This window comes from Lissotriton vulgaris, chromosome 10 (assembly GCF_964263255.1).
Source record: "Lissotriton vulgaris chromosome 10, aLisVul1.2, whole genome shotgun sequence".
In the NCBI taxonomy this organism is placed as follows: domain Eukaryota; kingdom Metazoa; phylum Chordata; class Amphibia; order Caudata; family Salamandridae; genus Lissotriton; species Lissotriton vulgaris.
This window is the reverse complement of record NC_141698.1, coordinates 763323899-763342872: the sequence shown is the minus strand read 5'-3', so window position 1 is coordinate 763342872 and position 18974 is coordinate 763323899. Positions and strand designations below refer to the sequence as shown.

Sequence of the window (18974 nt, the reverse complement as noted above, 5' to 3'; positions counted from 1 at the left end):
ATGTTAATACATCACAAATACATAGAACGTTAATACCATCATAAGAAGACGAAGCACGCTCCCATCTTCCTCTTTTGTTCGCTGCTCCTGACACAGCTAAGTACATCTTACATTCGTGGCACTATTGCCTGGATACTGCATCTATTGTTATGATACTGTTTATTTATTTTCCTATTATTACGATCATTATTTCATACTTGTTTAAGTAATGGTTCTTTTACCTGCGTTTGCTTCATTAATATTCGTACTAACCCCCCTTCTCTTTCAGCCTACATTCTCCCCTGTCCAATTTATGGCAGGAAATGGTAAGTCTATAATTTGTTTTCCGATCGTTTTTCGATCGTCTGACGAGTGCTAGGTAAGCATTTCTTATGGGTCTAATTTTTCTCCTCATGCCGTTCGACGGCCTCACTCCACGACTTGCGGACCCCACCTCCTGAATTATAGCCTCAAGATTGTTTCTAGGCTAAGTAAATTCCTCATTTAACTTCTTTTTCCCTTCCTTTTTGATAAAATTTAAAAAATGACAGGAACCACGCTTGCGAGATTTGTTTCTCCCGCTTCCTGGCAACCTGCTAGGAGACGCGAAAGAGAGACAATGACCACTGTACACGCGCCCTTAGTGACGCGAGGCTCCTTTCCGGCTCAGCGGCACGTTATCTTAGTTATAGCTCCTTTGCTCGAGCGTGTAACTGTGCCTGACCAAGCTGAAGTCATTTTCTGCCTGTTTTTTTATTTTAAGCTCCTTGATAGCCACCCGGTGGATGTTCGTGAGCATTGCTACTCTTCCATAATCTCTGTTTGAGCCAGTACAGCAATCAAGCTAATTTCAAGGTGCTCTCCTGATTCGAAGGGTGTACAATACCCCTAAATCTGCATTAAACTGTAAGCCTTCATTCTGACGGCGATGTATATATTTATAGTCATCCTTTCGAGGAGATGGATGCTAATAACCCTCAACAGCTCCCTAAGGATTTTTGGGTGATAGCTTAAAGAAGTTTGTTCGAAGGAGGCATTTACCCATGCTAATGATTTTGGTAGCCCTAGCGCTACAATAGATAATGGTGCTCATAGCAGCACAAGAGAGAAATCCCGATACCTTGGGACAGAGAGAAGAGTTGCCCGTAGCAGCATGATAGAGAGAGGTGACCTTCATGGCACACATGATATTGATGATTCCTTTAATCCCCATTGTGAATCCTTAGTTTATGAGGACATACATAGATTTGGATGAATTCATTTTTGATCCTCTGGACACATTGGAGGAACTTGACAAAGATTTGGAACAACCACCCTCTTCTTCTTCCATTAAGGACCCCCTCAGAGGGGAGATGTTTAACCCTACATCTATCCGTCACCCCTGCAGTTCCAAATGGTGGCCTATGGACCACGTTAGCAAATATCTATCCCAGTGGGTGAAAAATCTCTTTTCAGAGAAACTCGCAACCTTTTGCGTAACGAGTGTCCTCGACCCTCCTCTGAGGACAAGGTGTGCAACACCCCCAATCTCGATCCTGAGTTGATTACATTCCTTTTCAAATCTGGTAAAGACTGCAGAAAAGGGATAGAGAAATGTTTGAAGCAATGTCAAGACAAACTCCTTGATGTTCTTGGACCCTTACCCAAAAATCTCGATATGACTGAAGAGGCAAGGGTCAACAATACCCCAGTCAACATTGACCTTCTGAGGGGCAGGTCACAACGGGCGATTTGCTTCATTAGTAACGCTAATGCCAACCTCATTACAGAGCGCCAAAAAGTGGTCCTGCTAAGGATGAATCCAAAGCTTGCCGGCATGTCCTCTAAGGAGGACATGTGTGATAACAAGGGACTCCTATTTGGAGATAATTTAGTGAAATCCCTGGGCAAATATGTATCCACCTTTAAAGCTTTCCTTAAGGCCGAGTCTAGCATGCAGAGAGTTTCTGAGGGTCGTTCACTTTTTGGAAGGCTGACAGGAGGGGACTGTCTGTCAGCCGCAACACCTCTATGTCCCAATTTTACCCCCAGGACCAGAGAGGCTTCTCTCACTTCAATAGAGGCTTTTGATCCAACTCCAATTTCTACCCCCAGAGAGGGAAGAGTTCAAGATCCTGTGGCGGGAGACCCAGATCCACCAATCAAACCTACCAAGGTAAGCCTGATCTCTTCTTTCCCTTCAAAGGTGGCAGGAAGACTGAAACACTTTGCACACAATTAGTCAAGGATTACACAAGACCACTGTGTTTTGGAAACTATAGTGGTATTCAAAATAGAATTTTGGGAACAACCATTTCAAAGAAAGATACCAAGGGAGATGATTTGAGACTCGGAAAATTCTAAACTAATTGAATTAGAGATTTCCCAAATGTTGGACAAGGGAGCCATTTTAAAGATCCCATTATCCGAGATTTCGAAGGGCTTTAAAGTACTATCTTCTTAGTCAAAAAGAAACACAAAGGTTGGCGTCCCATCATAAACCTAAAATATCTGAACAAGTTCCTTACTTACAGACATTTCAAGATGGAGGGTATCCATCTTTTGAGAGACATTTTGCAAGGCAAGGTTTGGCTGGTAAAATTGGATCTCAAAGATGCCTATTTTACGATACCCATGGATGAGGACAGTCAAAAGTACATTCGTTTTACTTGGAAAGAAATTCTTTATCAGTTCCAGTGTCTTCCCTTCGGCCTGTCCTCAGCACCTTGCTGTTTCAGCAAAGTCCTTCGCCCAGTAGTGCGTTACCTCAGGGAGAAAGGACGTCGTCAAATTATTTACCTAGACAAAATTCTCATTATGTCTCAAGACAAACTGGAAATTTAGAAACACTTACAGATGAATTAAGACCTTATTCAGAGTCTGGGATTCATCATAAATATAAAGAGATCTATCATGGTTCCGACACAGGAGTTAGAAGTCCTCGGTTTGCAGGTAAATACTGTTCTTTCCAATCTAATTCTGCTTCAAAAGGTTACCAAGAAAGAATTAATTCAGCTAATAGACCTAGCCAGGGGTCTAGGTCTACTGTCATCCACTATCCAAGCCATCTCCCCTGGCCCTCTTCAGTACAGGGGTCTTCAAAGACTAAAGGCTCTAGGTCTAAGAAAGGGTTTGTGGTACAAAGACTCACTTCCCCTCTCAGAGGATGCTCGAGAGGATCTTCATTGGTGGTTAAGAAACCTTCAAGCATCGAACGGGAAGGCTATTTTGGGAAATGTCCCAGACTTTACTCTGGAGTCAAATGCGAGCAACCGCGGCTGGGGTGCTCACATAAACCCTTTAAAAACCGGGGGAGGTGGTTCTTAGAGAGACAATCACCACACATAAACTCCCTGGAGATGTTAGCAGCTCTGAATGCAGTTATGAGCTTCAAGACGTATCTAAAGTATTCCAATACCTTAATCTGCGTAGACAATTTCTCTGCTGTCTCACATATAAACCGACTGGGGGACGCGAGATCCACAACTCTTTCAGATATTGCCAATCAGATCTGGTATTTTTGATGGAATCAAAAGATTACTCTCAGGGTGGAATTTATTCCGGCAATTCAGAATCTAAGGGCAGACTGGAATTCTTGTATCCTCTATGATTCCAGCGATTGGAAGTTGAATCCGAGGGCCTTTTCTCTAATCCAGGAGTTATGGGGTCCAGTCCTGAGGGACCTTTTCAACAGCAGATTAACCCACCAAGTTCAGAAATATTTCAGCTGGAGACCGAATCCCAATGTATCAGGGGTAGATGCCTTTCTCCAACCTTGGGAGGGATCATGGGTTATGCATTTCCACCCTTCTCAATGATACAGAGACTCTTTTTTTTCTTCCTCATTCTGCCAATTTACTTGTTGGCAATACTCCCTTCCCCTTGCCGGGGACCGGCCAGGAATTAAGTTGTTCCACTCAAGAACTCTAGCTGCTTCCACTCCCACTCTTCCCTTGTACATCATACGAAAGAAGAGGAACTAGGCCAACAGCTATTAATTGGCTTAATCATTGGACCCCAGCTTTTTTACTCCATTGACCAACATAGCCCACGTCTTTTCCCGACTACTGGGGTCACATGCCATGCCCTGTTGACTTGTAAATATAATGTTCTTTTTACAATCTGAGAAAGGGGGTGGAATACCTGTTTTCCTAGCTCCTCAAACCTCCGGTCTTCCCAGTAAGATCACATAGAAAATAAGTCATGCAGCCTTTATGTTTGTGCGAGGATACTATCTTGGCATCTTCCAAAAACAGATACATAGAGGACTTACATCCACCTGTAGTCCTGTAACCTAAGACAAAAATTTGCAGATATCTGTCCAGTATTTAGTAATCTCTGGGCAAGTTAAAAACATATGACAATCATCTGCTGAGGGATCACGACATCTTGGGCACACATATTGTGCTCCAGTTAGTTTTGCTAATTTTGCTAGGGACCAATATACCCTGTAAAGCGTAAAAAGGTGGTTACGTTTAAGGAAGGCAGGTTTAACTGTTTCTCAGAGCAATGCAAATGAAGCCATCCAGACCTCGCTCTGATTCACATTAACTAATTCATCACCCCAGAGCGTTTGAATATATAGATCCAGATCGTCCTCTACTTCCACCAAAGTTCGATACCACAGAGAAACCTCTTTCTTAATTATACAAATTTTCATTGCTTGATTTAACCAGGAGTCATCCCTCTGCTACTCCAAAACCTGACTGGCCCACCAGGCAGAAGGTTGATAGAATTTAAATCTGGCTACAGAGACTCTTGTGGAAAGACTGGAGTCACACTCCATCATTCTTGTAACCCCCTTTTGGAAATCTCAGGTTGGGTTTCCTGGGATAATGGAACTGGCAGTGGATTTTCCACGGCTACTCCCGTCATCCCTAGATCTACTGCAGGGTCCGGACAGAGAAGAACATCCTTTGGTTTTAGAGGGGAGGATGAAGCTTCTTGTGTGGAAGATTTCAGGGGTTCTGACAGAAATTCTGACCTTTCTGGAGAGGCTAAGAGCCTTTTGGAAGATTCATGGGCACCAGGAACTCGTAAAAGAAACAGAGGTGTTTGGAGAAAGTGGTCTTGTTGGTGCATCAAAAGGGATCTGGATCCCGAACAAGGTTCTCTACAACACGTAGCCAATTATCTAGCCCATCTCTTTGAGTCAGGCCTCTCTTATAGTACTATCAACTGTTACAGATCGGCTATTTCCTCAGGACATGCATTGGTCAATAACCTTGCCATTGGAAACAATCCTTTAATCAAAAGGGTTATGAAAGGAGTAAGACTAAGAAGACCCCTTAAAGCTCGTTACAAATCCCTTTAGGATGTTAACCTGATTTTTAGGGCCAGATGTAGGTAGCCCTTTACCGATCGGAAACGGCCGAAAATACAGATTTTCGGACGTTTCCGTTCGGTAAAGGGCTATGGAGATGTAGGGGCACATATTCGGTAATTTTACCGAATCGTTATTATTACCGAATCGGTAAATTTACAGATTCGGTAATATTTACCGATTCGGTAAAATTACCGAAAATGCAATGTGGGTAGCCAATTTTCCATTGGCACATGGCTTTCAGAATCGGTATTTTACCATGGAATACAAATCCATGGTAAAATACCGATTCCTGTGTACATGCACATCTGTGCATTTACACATGTGCTATGTGACAGACAGACGTGCCCTTAGGGCATGTCTGTGTGCCACGTTGCACACATGCCCGTTTTGGGGGTGCTAGAGGGTGTCAAAGTGACACCCCCTGCACCCTTGACAAATTCGGTATTTATCGATTCGGTAAATACCGAATCGGTATTTGAATTGAATCCTATGGGCTTCAAGGCCCATAGGATTCAGTAGCAAATACCGATTCGGTATTTACCGAATCGGTAAATACCGAATTTCAAGGTATCGGTAAAAAATCCAGATGTTGGTACCTACATCCCATTTACCGATTTTGAAATACCGAATCGGTAAAATTCGGTATTTCAAAATCGGTAAATGGGATTTACCTACATCTGGGCCCAAATCTCTTCCTTTCTTGGCCTGATAACCATTTACTCTCACTTAAACGAATCTCCATGAAATTGGCGACTCTTTTGTGTCTGATCGCTTTTAGAAGGGTCTCAGTCACTAAACTTTTGAACTTTCTAAGAGCTTCTACTCCTCTGAAGGTGTTCACTTCGATATTTGGAAAAGAAACAAAACAATGTCAGAATCTATTTTCTATCCTTTTTTTCATGAGTGTGAAAAATTGTGTGTTGTTAATTGTATGAAGTGTTATTAGAATACAATTTCAACATTTAGACCTGTTGGCACTGATCAACTTCTCTTGTCATATGATAGTCCTTTTAGACCTGTTTCTTCAGTCACCCTAGTCAGATGGGTACGCCTGATTATGCATGAAGCTGGCGTAGATCTCTCTAGATTTGGAGCAAAATCTTCTAGGGGTGTAATGGCTAGTAAAGTATTTTGGGCAGGGGGATCCCTGCCCGAAATACTTAAAACTGCTGATTGGTCAAATACAAGTACCTTCTTGAAGTTCTATTTGAGACCAATAGAGCATGTCAGCAGTGTATCATTACATGGCTTTAAACATGCATAATAGTAGTCTCTGGTCTTGTAATGAAGTGACGATTTTCCAATTATTATGCAGAGAGAATCTTCATTTCATTAAAGACAAACGGAGGCTTACATTATTCAACCCTCCTCTCCCTGGGAGGCATGGGTTTGGCACTGTTTAATCTTGATGCTGGTTCAGTGCGGGGCTGGGCTGGGCCATTTGTGAGTGTACCTACCCTTCCTGGCATCCACCCTGGTGGGATCCTAATCCCAGGGTGCAACATCAGCAGCAGCCTCACCCTTGCTTCATCCTTGTTGGGCTGACATACACCCTGGTGGGACCACAAATCCCAGGATGCTACACGCTTCTTCCTGCCACCTCAGCCTAGTGGGAGGCGCTTTCATCGCGCTTTAAAGTGCTGCCTCACATCCGTGGCGCCGGATGCGGTCGGGCTGTGCCCGGGGGCGAAGACCGGCCAAGGGTGGCCCACCCTTGTCGGTTAGAGCCCGGAAGAGGCTGGGATGGGCCACCCCTCTAACTTCTGTCTCCCAGGGCTACCAGGACGTTAACATTCTTAGCAGGTGACTTTTTTATCCCACCGAGTGGTTCCCATAGTTTATATTTGCTATATAGACTTATTTCTTGTAGTAAAAGTATCCTGGTACTTGAGGGGACACGCCGGTGCGCGTAACCAGGCGCTTTACAAACCTCCCTATTATTATTATTATAGGTACACGCGCTACTCCAGTGTCCCTATCACAAACATGTTTGTTATTTTTTGGGGGGGTTAAATGGGAAAGAGGAAAGCATGCGAGGAGGTGGTGGGAGAGAGTCGCAAAAAAAAAGGCCAAGAAAGGAAAAAAAAAAGGCCATCAAGTTAGTCAAGATGCAGGATGTGAAGTTCTAGATAGAATTGGTAACCTTTTGTCTGAGTGCGAAGGCATTCTCGATAGTGCCACTACTGATATTGTTCCAACAATTGGTACTAGCCCCGGGCAAGCTATGGGAAGTAACACTGACAAAAAAAGCATATCCCAGATATGTTTTAAAAATCTGCAGGTCAGACGCCTTCTCCTGAACTTCCCCACCTGCAAGTCAAAACGTAGACATTTCCTCAAATCCACCCTCCCTTAAAAATAATTTGACAGTTTTCCCCTGTAGCAACAGATACAACCCTCTGCTGGAGCCAATAACCTTAGAAACCAGCCCCTCATGTACAGGGACCCAAGGTCATACGGAGCATGCAGTGACTAACCCTTGCTGTACCACACAGGAACCTGTTGGTGTTAAAGTGGCCCAGCAAATTGAGACTGACATACTCTCCAGGAATTACCCGCTTCCAGGAGCATCCATGCATAACTACCAGTCTTCCCAAGGGCATTTATCCACGCAGCTATCTAATATAATGAGTGAAATCCAAGTTCTTAAAACCACTGTTCTTAACCTTACTGATCCTATATCTAAAGTCAAACTGTTCCCTAAAGATCAGGCTCCAGGTTTCAAGACAAGTCAAGCACTGGTCTCTAAGTCATCTAGTATGAGTGTGGGGCACAATTTCCCTGGTAGGAAACCCACAAGCGCAACCACTATTCGGAAACCTTTGCACCCACCCACGGCTTTTCTATTCTACCTCCCGCCACCCCTGGTCATAGCAGAAGCCATGCACTGTGGGGGATGGGGGGGGGGGGGGTTGTCCCTAGCACACCAAGCTCTCGTAACACTATGCATATGATAAACGTACCAAAATGCTCAGGTGATCGTTATTTTGAGAATGAGATCTCTCTCAGAAACAATTGCACCAAATGGATTCGCCATGTAAGGGGTGTCGATCGCTAATCAGGGAGGATATTCTTGGAGCTAAACGACACACATCCCCTGAAGACCCAATGAACTACATTACCCTAACACTTCCAGACTTTTGGCTAGTAGAGAATCTTGTAGACTTTGACATTCGGACCCAGGAACTCTCGAGTTCCAAAATTCGTCTCAAATTTAACCCAACCGAACAAACCACACACACACAAGCTCTTCCCTCCTCAATGAGATAGATTGAAGGTTGCTCTCTCCCGTGGGAGCTCCAGGAGAGCAACACAGGACACCAGCCTGTGAGGGTGCCAATATAGTAGAACCACTCCCATCCCCCCGGTAACAATTCAAACATCCTTACCACTGCTTAGTGCAGCGGGAGAGTTGAATACCTTGAGAGGCATAACCAACGGGGACAATATACACACACAGCATCATCAAAATGCCCCCACCTTGAACATAATGTCATGGAATATAGCTGGTCTAGGGCCAAGGAGGCATCCCGGGAATAGCAAACCTTTGTAGAGCAGCGCAACATCTGTATTTTTCAAGAAAAATTGCTAGTTGACCCTCTTTTCCACCAAGGGAACTTGAATTATTATATTTCGGCCTTAAGAGGGTGTAAGGGTTGCCCATTCGGGGGGGGGCTTACAATCTGGGCCAAACAGGCCATTTGTCCTGAAATTTGAAAGATCCCAACCAAGAATAATGATATTCTTGCCATCAGGCTTCTGTGGGGGTCGGCTTGGGATTATTGATGTCTATAATGTTTATGTTAGGGGCTTAGTGGGGGGAAGAGATAAGACATTTTAGTCTCACTTGATGCCCTCTTAGATCAATGGTCTTGAGATACCTTAGTGATAGTAGCAGGGGATTTATTATGACATTTGAGCCCCTGGGCATTGAGGAACTGGAACTAGTAATGGAGGAAGACGCCTTGTGGGAAATCCCTAATCTTGAATTAGCGTCTATTAATCAATGGTCAGATGTTGTAATACAAATGAAAGGTATTGCCCTAGAAAAAGGACTGCGAGCAGTTAATGGAAGAACTCCATCCGATAGGCACGGAGCCAATACTTTTAATAATTGCCGTAGTGCTAGTCGTATTGGCTACATGCTAATTCATTTAAACTTTGGCATGCTCTTTTGGATATGGTAGTAAGGGAGCGTATGGAAAGTGATCATAACCCTTTATGCACTACATTTAAATTTCTGACCCATCAACCACCTTTACCATCTGAAGACTGTCTAATCACGAATGATCTGGTCCCCACCAACGACCTAAGGCACCTGCAGTGGGAAGTGGTTCACAAGAATCCAGATATCCTAGATGCTATTGCTGTAGATTCTGAGCAAACCTTAGTTGAATTAGAGTTCCTTGCTTCTGTCTCGGACTCAATATCATTACACCATATAACCGAATGACACAACAAACTGCGTTCTTATTTCATCAGAGAACATAGGCCAAGGAGTAGTCCCTTAAGGAATACCTGCCTCTGGTATGATGCTGCCTGCAAAACCGCCCACAAAAACCTCAAAGTAGAGATTAGGTAAAAAGACCCTTTTAGTGTTCGGTCAGCCAGGAGAGAACATAGGATGGTGCAGATGAAGGCAAAAAAACAATGGGACGAAAGCAGATGGCAGGATCTCAGATCAGCCTGTGCTAACAATGATTCCAACGGTTCTGGAATTTGGTCAAATGGGACAGGGGGGCATCGACCGAAACCACAGAATCATGTTGCCCAGGACCAATGGGTAACCCACTTTGGATGTCAATATGACAACGGGCCGGAAGAAGACAATCTCAAAGTTCTTGAACACAAATATCACATTGACAAGGCCTTTACCGCAGCTGACATTGATTTGGCCCTTAGGTCAATTATGGGGGGCAGGGCGCCGGGGATAGATGGTATCCCCGCTGATATTTGTCTTTATAACAAGCCTTGGTGGATTAGGTACATCCTGATATTGGCAAATGCGATTGCCCTTGGGGCCCCTGACCCCAATTCTTGGAAAGGGGCTGAGATTATGCCACTATACAAAAAGGGTGACAAATCCCTCCCAGGAAACTATAGACCTATCAGCCTAATCAACTCCATCCAAAAGACAGTAGCTCGATTGGTGCTTGAAAAGGTTCATGACTGGATTGAGGGACAGGAAATCCTCACTCCACTACAGGTGTGTTTTCGTAATCACATCAGCACAATAGACCAAGTATTTTGGTTTAGGTTAATATACTGGCGAACCGTGGTCTTGGACCGCTGCCTTTGTCGACCTGAAGTCAGCCTTTGACCTGGTTTCGCGTAGCAAGCTTTGGGTTGCCTTGCAGGACCTAGGGATACCATCTGAACTGTTTACCATAATAGTGCTCCTTCATGAAGATACTTTTGCTCAAATACCCTGGGGCAGGCAAGGAAACGTTACCAAGCCTTTTCTGTAGCGAAGGGGGTTCGCCAAGGATGCGTATTAGCCTCCACTTTATTTTCTCTTTTTATCAATGGAATTGCAGAGGTTTTAACATCAGTACCAACTGACACTCCAGTCCTCGTGGGCTCTGCAATTCCCATATTAATGTTCGCCGATGACACATTGATCATTTCTTAAACCCCTAGTGGCTTACAGTGAGCATTAATTCTTTTTGAAGAATTTTTCTCGCTACAGGGACTAGAACTCAATGTGGCAAAATACGAAATTTATGACTTTTAATCAACATATTTTTAGATAAGAAGCCTTTAGAACAAGTAAACACATTTACCTACTTTGGGGTTATACAAAAAGGTATGAAATGGAGGCGTCAAATAGGCACCTCCTTGCTAAAACATTGGCCATTATCAGGGGACTCACAGAGAGAATTTATTGCCTCCCTGGTGAAGCCTTTTAGTCCGGTCGTACACATTTTTTATATGAAAGTGGTTAGCTCAGTGCTATATGGGGCGGAGCTCTGGGGGATTGAAAACTTATCTAAGTTAAGACTAGCTGAAAATAGTTTTTGGAGACATATCACCAACCCCCCTAAAGAGGTTATAAAAGAAAGATACTGGGAAGTGGCTTACTACAATAGCCATAGAGAAAGTGACAGTTCATCGCTAACCATGAAACCTTGGCCCAGACTGTAACAGTACTGGGATGTTATTACCAAACCACTTGATCGGAAGTTGTAGTTCCAATTTAGAGTGGGATCCCTGTCATTAAGAGTACACACAGCTAAATGGGCTAAATCAGGAAATAGCAAGTATCCTTTTTTGCAATGTCTTAGTTGAGTCCTATGCCCACGTTCTGTTTGTCTGCCCTGCCTATTCAGGTCCCAGGAAGGCATGGCTAAAACCAATCTCTTGAAACCTGGGCACTAGAACATGTAGCATTGCTCTAAGAATATTGTGTACTAACATGTTGCTATGTATCACAATAGCAAAAGCCAAGTTCCTTAGTTGGATGTGATAATTAGATCACGTACTATAGATGTTACATGAAAACCTGTCAGGTCGTATTTACTTCGAGTAATACTGAATCATATCTATGTTGTTGCTTGAAGTTAAGTTTATTAGCTATTTTCTTATCATGGCTTTTAATTAATTGATATGATATACTTTTCTAAAAAGTGTTTTGGTAATGTCTTAACTAGATCATGTGTTTTGCATTCATTTTTAAGGTTCAATATCATTAATTAGTATATTTTATTGTTTTTTAATGCTGGAAATGAAATGTTGTTTTATCTGTGATTGGCTTTTATGACAAATTTTTAAATAAAGCTTTTTGGATTGGATTGGTTCATATTTGTATTTTTCTACATTAACGTATTGTGCTTTATTATTATCCATTCGGTATAGACCTTCTTTTACCTTTTCACTATACAGTGTTTTTTTCTGCTTGATCCTCAGATAACAATGCTTAGGAGCAATCGGAATGCCACGATGTTCCCCTGTGTCATCGCAGCCTAAGAGGAAGATGGGAGTGTGCTCCGTCTTCTTATGATGTTATTAATGTTTAAAGTATTTGTGATGTATAAACATCTTTAAGGGGAAGCATGTTGGGCAGCAAATAAAAGTATTTGCATAATGTTAGCCTCTGTTAATCTTTACTAAAATCAAGATTCTATCTACATAATAATTGGAGAATCGTCATTCTCTATAGGTCTTACAATAACTAAATAAGACCTAAAACATGCTTCGAAGCACTGCATCTTTAGCCCAAAGACCACACAACTGAAAAAAGCAGAAGGAAGAAGAGACAATGTTTTAGTGACATCCCTAAACAACAAAACTCAAGCAGCTTAATATTAGCTCAGTCTTTCTTGCTGCTGCCTTGTATAACAAAGTTGCATTATATTGGCCCCTTCAGGAAGAAATAAAAATGACAATTTCACTCATCTTTCCCTTTCTTTGAATGGCACTCAGTTTGTGGATGCAAAGGTGTTTTTTCAATGTTTATATGTTTACACCGGGGATGGCTATTTTCCTTTTGGTAGGATTTTATCAGTTATTATAAGTTTAAACCTAAAACCAGATAGCCTAGTAATATCATACTTTTGGCTGGCAGGGGCACTAAGGCTCCGGGATACACATGCTGTGGAGGCTGAATTGAGACACTGTGTCACTGCCCCTGTACTGTGCTGTTCTCTAGTGAAGAGCTTAGTTGCTTGATGTTTGCATTCTTGGCTTGATAAGTGTACACAACACTGGGAATAGGGCGGGACACACCAGTTCATGCACTGCCTACTATTACACAGTGCAAGTTTTCGTTTCTGCCCGTGGGGCGGAGGGAGGTCCAGGGGATGACGTTTAGTTCTTAATATTGTTATGGGGTAATGTTAGCAGCATGTGTGAATGGAGGTGATGCTGTGTCGTATAGATGGTATCTGCTGGTGTGCTTGGACAAGGCCTACCTGGTTGCCCAAACTCTGCAATTATTTCCACAAAATGAAAAATTTAGCAGATGAGGCATTTAAATACCTGCTGTGGAATGGCAGAGGATTGGCGCAAGTGGAGAAAAGGTACAGAGACGTGAATATCTCAAATGATCCAGCATCTCCATTGCCTTCCTACTGGAGATCTGTTAGACCTGGCATTATTTGCATGGTCTTCCCCTGTATGTTTGCCTTTGCCTCTTGTGTTGGACATTGTCTTTGCCGGTCTTGATGCTTTGGGCACTTTGCCACTGCAGTTCAGGGCCAAAGTGCAACTGCTCCCTGTAAATTGTTGTTATGGCTTGGTGTTTCCGTGTTAGGCATGTCTGATTTACTAGTCAGTCCCTAGTACAGTGCACTGTGTGTGCCCATGGCCCGTAAATGAAATGCTGCTAGTGGGCCTGCAGCACTGATTGTGACACCCATATAAGCAGCTTGTAAATGTAACTCAGACCTACCACTGCGGTGTCTGTGTGCAGTTTGGTACTGCCATGTCGACGTGGTAAGTGCACCCACTTGCCAGGCCCTAACCTTCCATTGTCTTACATGAAAGTCACCCCCAAGGTAGGCCAAAGGTACTCCTGTGGGCAGGGTGCAGAGTATATGAAAGTTAGGGCATGCCCTGATGTGTGTGGCATGTCCTCCTGATAGTGAAATACTGCCAATTTCATTTCTCACTATTGTACGGCTATCTGTGCCATAGGATAGAATGGGGAGTTTGCTACCAACATCTTATGACCATTACTGCCCATGGGAACAAGCTAGGGAAATAAAGTTTGATATGCCTGAACTCAGCATGTTAAGATGCATCTTTTAGTGAGGGTGATTTTTACATTCTTGGTTTGAAAATACCACTTTTAGAAAGTAGGTATTTTCTTGCCTAATCATTCATTGTGCCTCTACTAGGTTGTGTTTTGACTGTCTGGCATTGGAGTGAGAGGGGCTGGGGTTGTGCATTATGTTCAGACAGCCACTTGGGAGTTGAGGCGTGTCCTGCCTGTCCAGGGTGAGTCAGGGCAGTGCTGAATAGACCTGGGCTGCATTTAGAGTAGGGGAGGAGTTTTCTTTCACACCTGAATGGGTCTGGTCTGCCAAGGACAACACTGTCTCCACCTCCTGCAGGAAGCTGCACCAGAGAGTACAGAACTGTTTTGGCTGGGCAAAGAGCTTCTCTGCCACAGAGAACAAAGGATCTTGTATTATAAAAAGAGGGACCAAGACCCCAGACTTTTAGATCACTTCTGGGAATCAAGAGGAATCTTTGCCTAGGAGAAGAGCTGGAGAAACTGAGGAGAAGTACTGCCCCTTTGCTGTGTGCTGTCTGGGGTTGGCCTGCAGTGGCTGTTTCTGCCAAGGAAAGGACAAGGACTTTGCTGTGTGCTGTTGACCCTGCTTGAGGAAGATCTCCAAGGGCTCGAAGTAGAGCTTGCCTCCTGTTCTGAAGTCTCAGGGACACAAAAACTTCACCCCCAGCTCGCCTGAACTTCCTTGCTGGAAGTTGTTACCAGCCAAGAGGTGCCTGTAGCTGTTCTGGGCCTCTGAAGGTTGTTCTGGCTGTTGGGAGCTGGAAAAGTAACGCAACAATGAGAAGTGCGACACATCCGTACCTGTTTCCGATGCATCACTGAAGAAACTGATGCAGCGGCTGCCCGTGGCTTGAAAAATCACTGCACGCCACATCTAGTGCACGAATCTCCTAAGTCCAAGACCACCGCACCGATTCTGACGAAAGCCCTGCTATGTGGGTGCTAGAACCCACGCATCTTCCTGGATCGTCACATCGCATTGAGGCACCAGGAACGTTCCATTGTTGGGGGACGCAGTAAGAAACCGACGCATCACCTCCCCACACAGTAAGAAACCAACGCATCACCTCCTCTCCGGTAAGGAACTGACACATCACCTCCCCTGCTCAGCAGTAATGAACTGACACATCACCTTCCATGCGTGTAAGGAACTGATGCATAACCTTCCCTGCAACCCTTTTTGTTTATGTATGCAATGCATCCAAGGTACTTTGTGTGAAAAGTATTGCATCTGCAATTTACTTTTAACAGAACTATTTTTACCTTTTGAAAGTCATATTTTGATTACTGTATTGTGTATTTTTATTGTTTTAGTCTTGTTTGGTTTAGATAAAGATGAACTATTTTTGTAAACTGGTGTGGAGTCCTTTTGTAGTGTTTTCACTGTATTACTGTATGTGTTCACAAATGCTTTACATACTGCCTCTGAGATAAGCCAGTCTGTTCGTGCCAAGCTACCAAGGGGATGAGCAGGGGTTATTTTAGAAGTGTATCCCCCTTATCCTGACTACGAAGAAGGGTTTCTACTTAGACAACAGTGCAAGCCATTGCCAACTACAGACCTCCATTTCTAACAAGACCCATGTATGGGGGGACTTTACCCAGAGTCTCCGTAGGAGATGGAGGGCACAACTGTATGCACCCTGGGGCCATGATATGAGTACATTTCCCTCCTAAAGGTCATGTGGTGGACCCTGAGGTCATTTTGTTGTCCTGTTGGGAGCCTAGATGGGCTGACATATGCCTGCTAAATGTGTATGCTCCCAATAAGGACTGTGGAAATGTCTTTACCGGGTTGATGGTGGCTGCTGCACCCTACAATGTCAGCAGTTGTGGAGTTAACTGTAACTGTGTGCTTGATGGAATGTTAGATTGTGAATGACTGAGCAGAAATACGAAGCACACATGACAGGAAAACTCATAGATCTGATGCACGGCCATAAGCTATTAGATATTTGGAGAGAACGACATCCAACATCAAAAGTGTTCTCCGGCTTTATCCCTGCCATGGGAATGCATAAACATTTGGACTATCTAGTGCCATGGCACATCAAATAAAGGAGGTGTCCTATTTACTGAGTTATTTATTGGATCATTCCCAATTCCTGCTGTCCACAGTCCAAGAGGAACTATCCCAAAACTTCCAGGTGAACTAAGGAAGCTCAAGCAGCAAAGCCCATGAGTGGGACGCAATGAAAGTCATGATTAGAAGGATCTGCGTTAAGAGCACTTACGGGGTCCGAAGGCAACTGGAACATGATCTAGTCCAGGGAGAATCCCAAATACTTGAAATAGACATGGTTTACCCTCTAGCCCACAAAAGCTCAATGACTGGCAGTGTGCCTGTGATGGTCTCTTGGAGGATTGGTTTAGACTGGAAAAATATACGTACAATGCATGCTGTCAGAAATTACATGCAGAAGGTGACAAGATGGTTGCACACTTAATCTGCCAACAAGAGTCTTGGAAATCAGTGTTAATGCTGTGTGACATGAGTGGAACCCTTGTTAAAACCCAGCTAACGATTAATGAGTCATTCTATGCCCACCTTTGTAATACCTATGCAAAAACGTGCTAGGGGACCAGATGATTACGGGGCAGCCTTTTTGACGGAGATATTGATTCCACACATAGGAGCGGAAGAATAGGCCGCTCTTGAGGAGCCTATTACAAAGGAGAAGCCCCTGGCAGCGCTACAGTGGCAGAAGCCTGCTAAGACCCCTGGAGGTCATGCCCTCCCAGGAGAATTCTATCACAAATATGCCAATGTAGTCACAAATAAATTAACTGTTGACTTACTATGGTTCACTAAAAGGAAACAAATAAGTCTCTCCTTGTTGAAGCAGACCTGGGACTGGGGAAGGTTGGAGCGACCTAACGTTTAGCTCTATTATCTAGTGGCTCACCTACAGCGTGCAGTTCATTGGCTAGATGAGGGAGATAACTGGGAGACGACACTTCTGCAAGGCTCTCATGAAGAACATACACACCCTGAACTGCACATGTGTGGTGCTCAGACACCGGCGAAAATGCTGCCCTTGATATGACGGACGGGTGTGGGAACAGATGGTTACAAGGCATTCGCGGTGTGCGCCCAATGTGTGTGATACACCACTCTGGGCGCTGAAGGCATTTGTGGCTCTGGCAGAGTTGATGTCCATGCGGAAATGGCAAGAGGGGGTCTGCAAGCTTTTAGGAGATCCATACCTAAGTGGCCAGTTCATTTCGCTGGTTGATGCAATAGCCTCGTTCATGTTGGGTGCAGGCTAATATTTACAATATGCTAAGATATTGGCAACAGCCTGTGAGATATGGCCCTGTTTTACAACATAGCCATTGCCCTTGCAGACACTGACAGCACTACTTGCACTCTCTGGAGGACGTAGACTAATATTGCAAATATATTGTGCACTACGAGATGACCTATCAAGGAAAATCCCTGATGTGCAGGGGAGGTGGAAGAGGGTGTGGGGCGAACCACTCACTGCAAAATACTGGGAAAAGATCCATATGGGTGTATGTACTGTAAGCTCCAACACCCGTTTAAACTTATACAGGTCAACTACGTGCACCAAGCGCATCTCACACCCAGGACCTTACATGCTATTTACTCCACACTCTGACCAGTGTGTCAGATGCAGAATCTCTGCTGCGGATTTCGCACATGTGGTGTGGAGTTGTCCCTAGTTGTCCCCATACTGGAGAGAAGTGTTGCAAAGCTTAAATAGTGAGACTGGCTAGGAGGTTGCATGCACCCCACAAAAGATACTCCTGGTATTGATCCCTGCCCCATCAGTTAGAAACTTAGTCGTACGTTCTTGCTACTGGGTTTGCTGCTGGTGAAACAATGCATTGCTATTAAATGGATGAGATCACAACCCCCAAGTTACGCTCAATGGTTGCGATATATAGCTGACTGGGCGGTGGTAGAAGAAGTGAGAATGAAACATGCGAGACGTGATGAACGCCTCAGAGATGATTTGGCTGCCTGGGTGCAGATGAGCAGATCTACAAGTTGCCAGACTGGCACCAACTGATTTGGAGGACTAGGCAATGAAAGAATGCTACAAATATGGGATGGACCTTATTTGGGTTGGCAGCCTAATGTGTTGCCTCTTATGATATGTAATGCACAGGGAGGGTGGGACCGAGTTTGGGAATTGTGGATGTATGGAATGTCAGAACTATGAGGCATGCCTACACTAATTGCTTCCACAGAGGATACTTATATGCATTGATGACACTCTTATGTTGAACTATCTAAGCTAGGGGGAGGGGAGAGTTTGGGGTATTTTATGTGTATCATGTATTGTTGCTGTGATATTGCTGTGTACATCTTGTTGCAATGTGATTTAGATGCAATGTCTTGATCCTATGAAACGCAATAAAACTTATCAATAAAAAAAAAGAAAAGAAATCACTTCACTAGTAGAGACAAGCAGTTGTGTCCCTTGCTGTCCCCTCAGTACAAGGTCCCGTTGCAAGGTTAATATGCATTGGCATAGCCAATAGGTCTCGCCTTTGGGGCCTTATAAGTGTTTAGGTAGAGCTATTGACTATGTGTTTAAGCTGTGCTGTAGAGAAGTGTGGCTGCTGTGCAGCATGCTGAAAAGTTGTAATAAAAAAGTTCCAGAAGCCTTTTTGTTACCTTATATATGACCAAGAAAGCATTATGTCCAACAAAATGACCATACTAAAAATGTATGTACAATAAAAAAATCCTCATTTTCTTTTGTTCTTGCTATGCGGTTTTGCCTATTCCAATGGTTGTTTGTTAAAGCTTTTATTTGAAGGGGCATAAACAATTGGAGGTTGAAGGTTGTGAACTAGTACCTGTATTATAACACTAGCAGCGCCCAGTCGCTAGTGGAGAATCAACAGATGGCAGATTCCGAGAGCAGGCTGAGGTGGTGTTGAGTGATGTTGAGGTGGCAGTGGTGGTGGTGGTGACTG

The 18974-nt window shown here is 43.9% G+C and overlaps 1 protein-coding gene across 1 annotated transcript in view; it reads right to left on the bottom strand.

The window, feature by feature from the left end:
* The window catches only part of C10H10orf67 (chromosome 10 C10orf67 homolog), a 2378031-nt gene that overhangs the window by 471945 nt on the left and 1887112 nt on the right, over nt 1-18974 (bottom strand). The gene's annotated exons all lie outside the window — the stretch shown is intronic.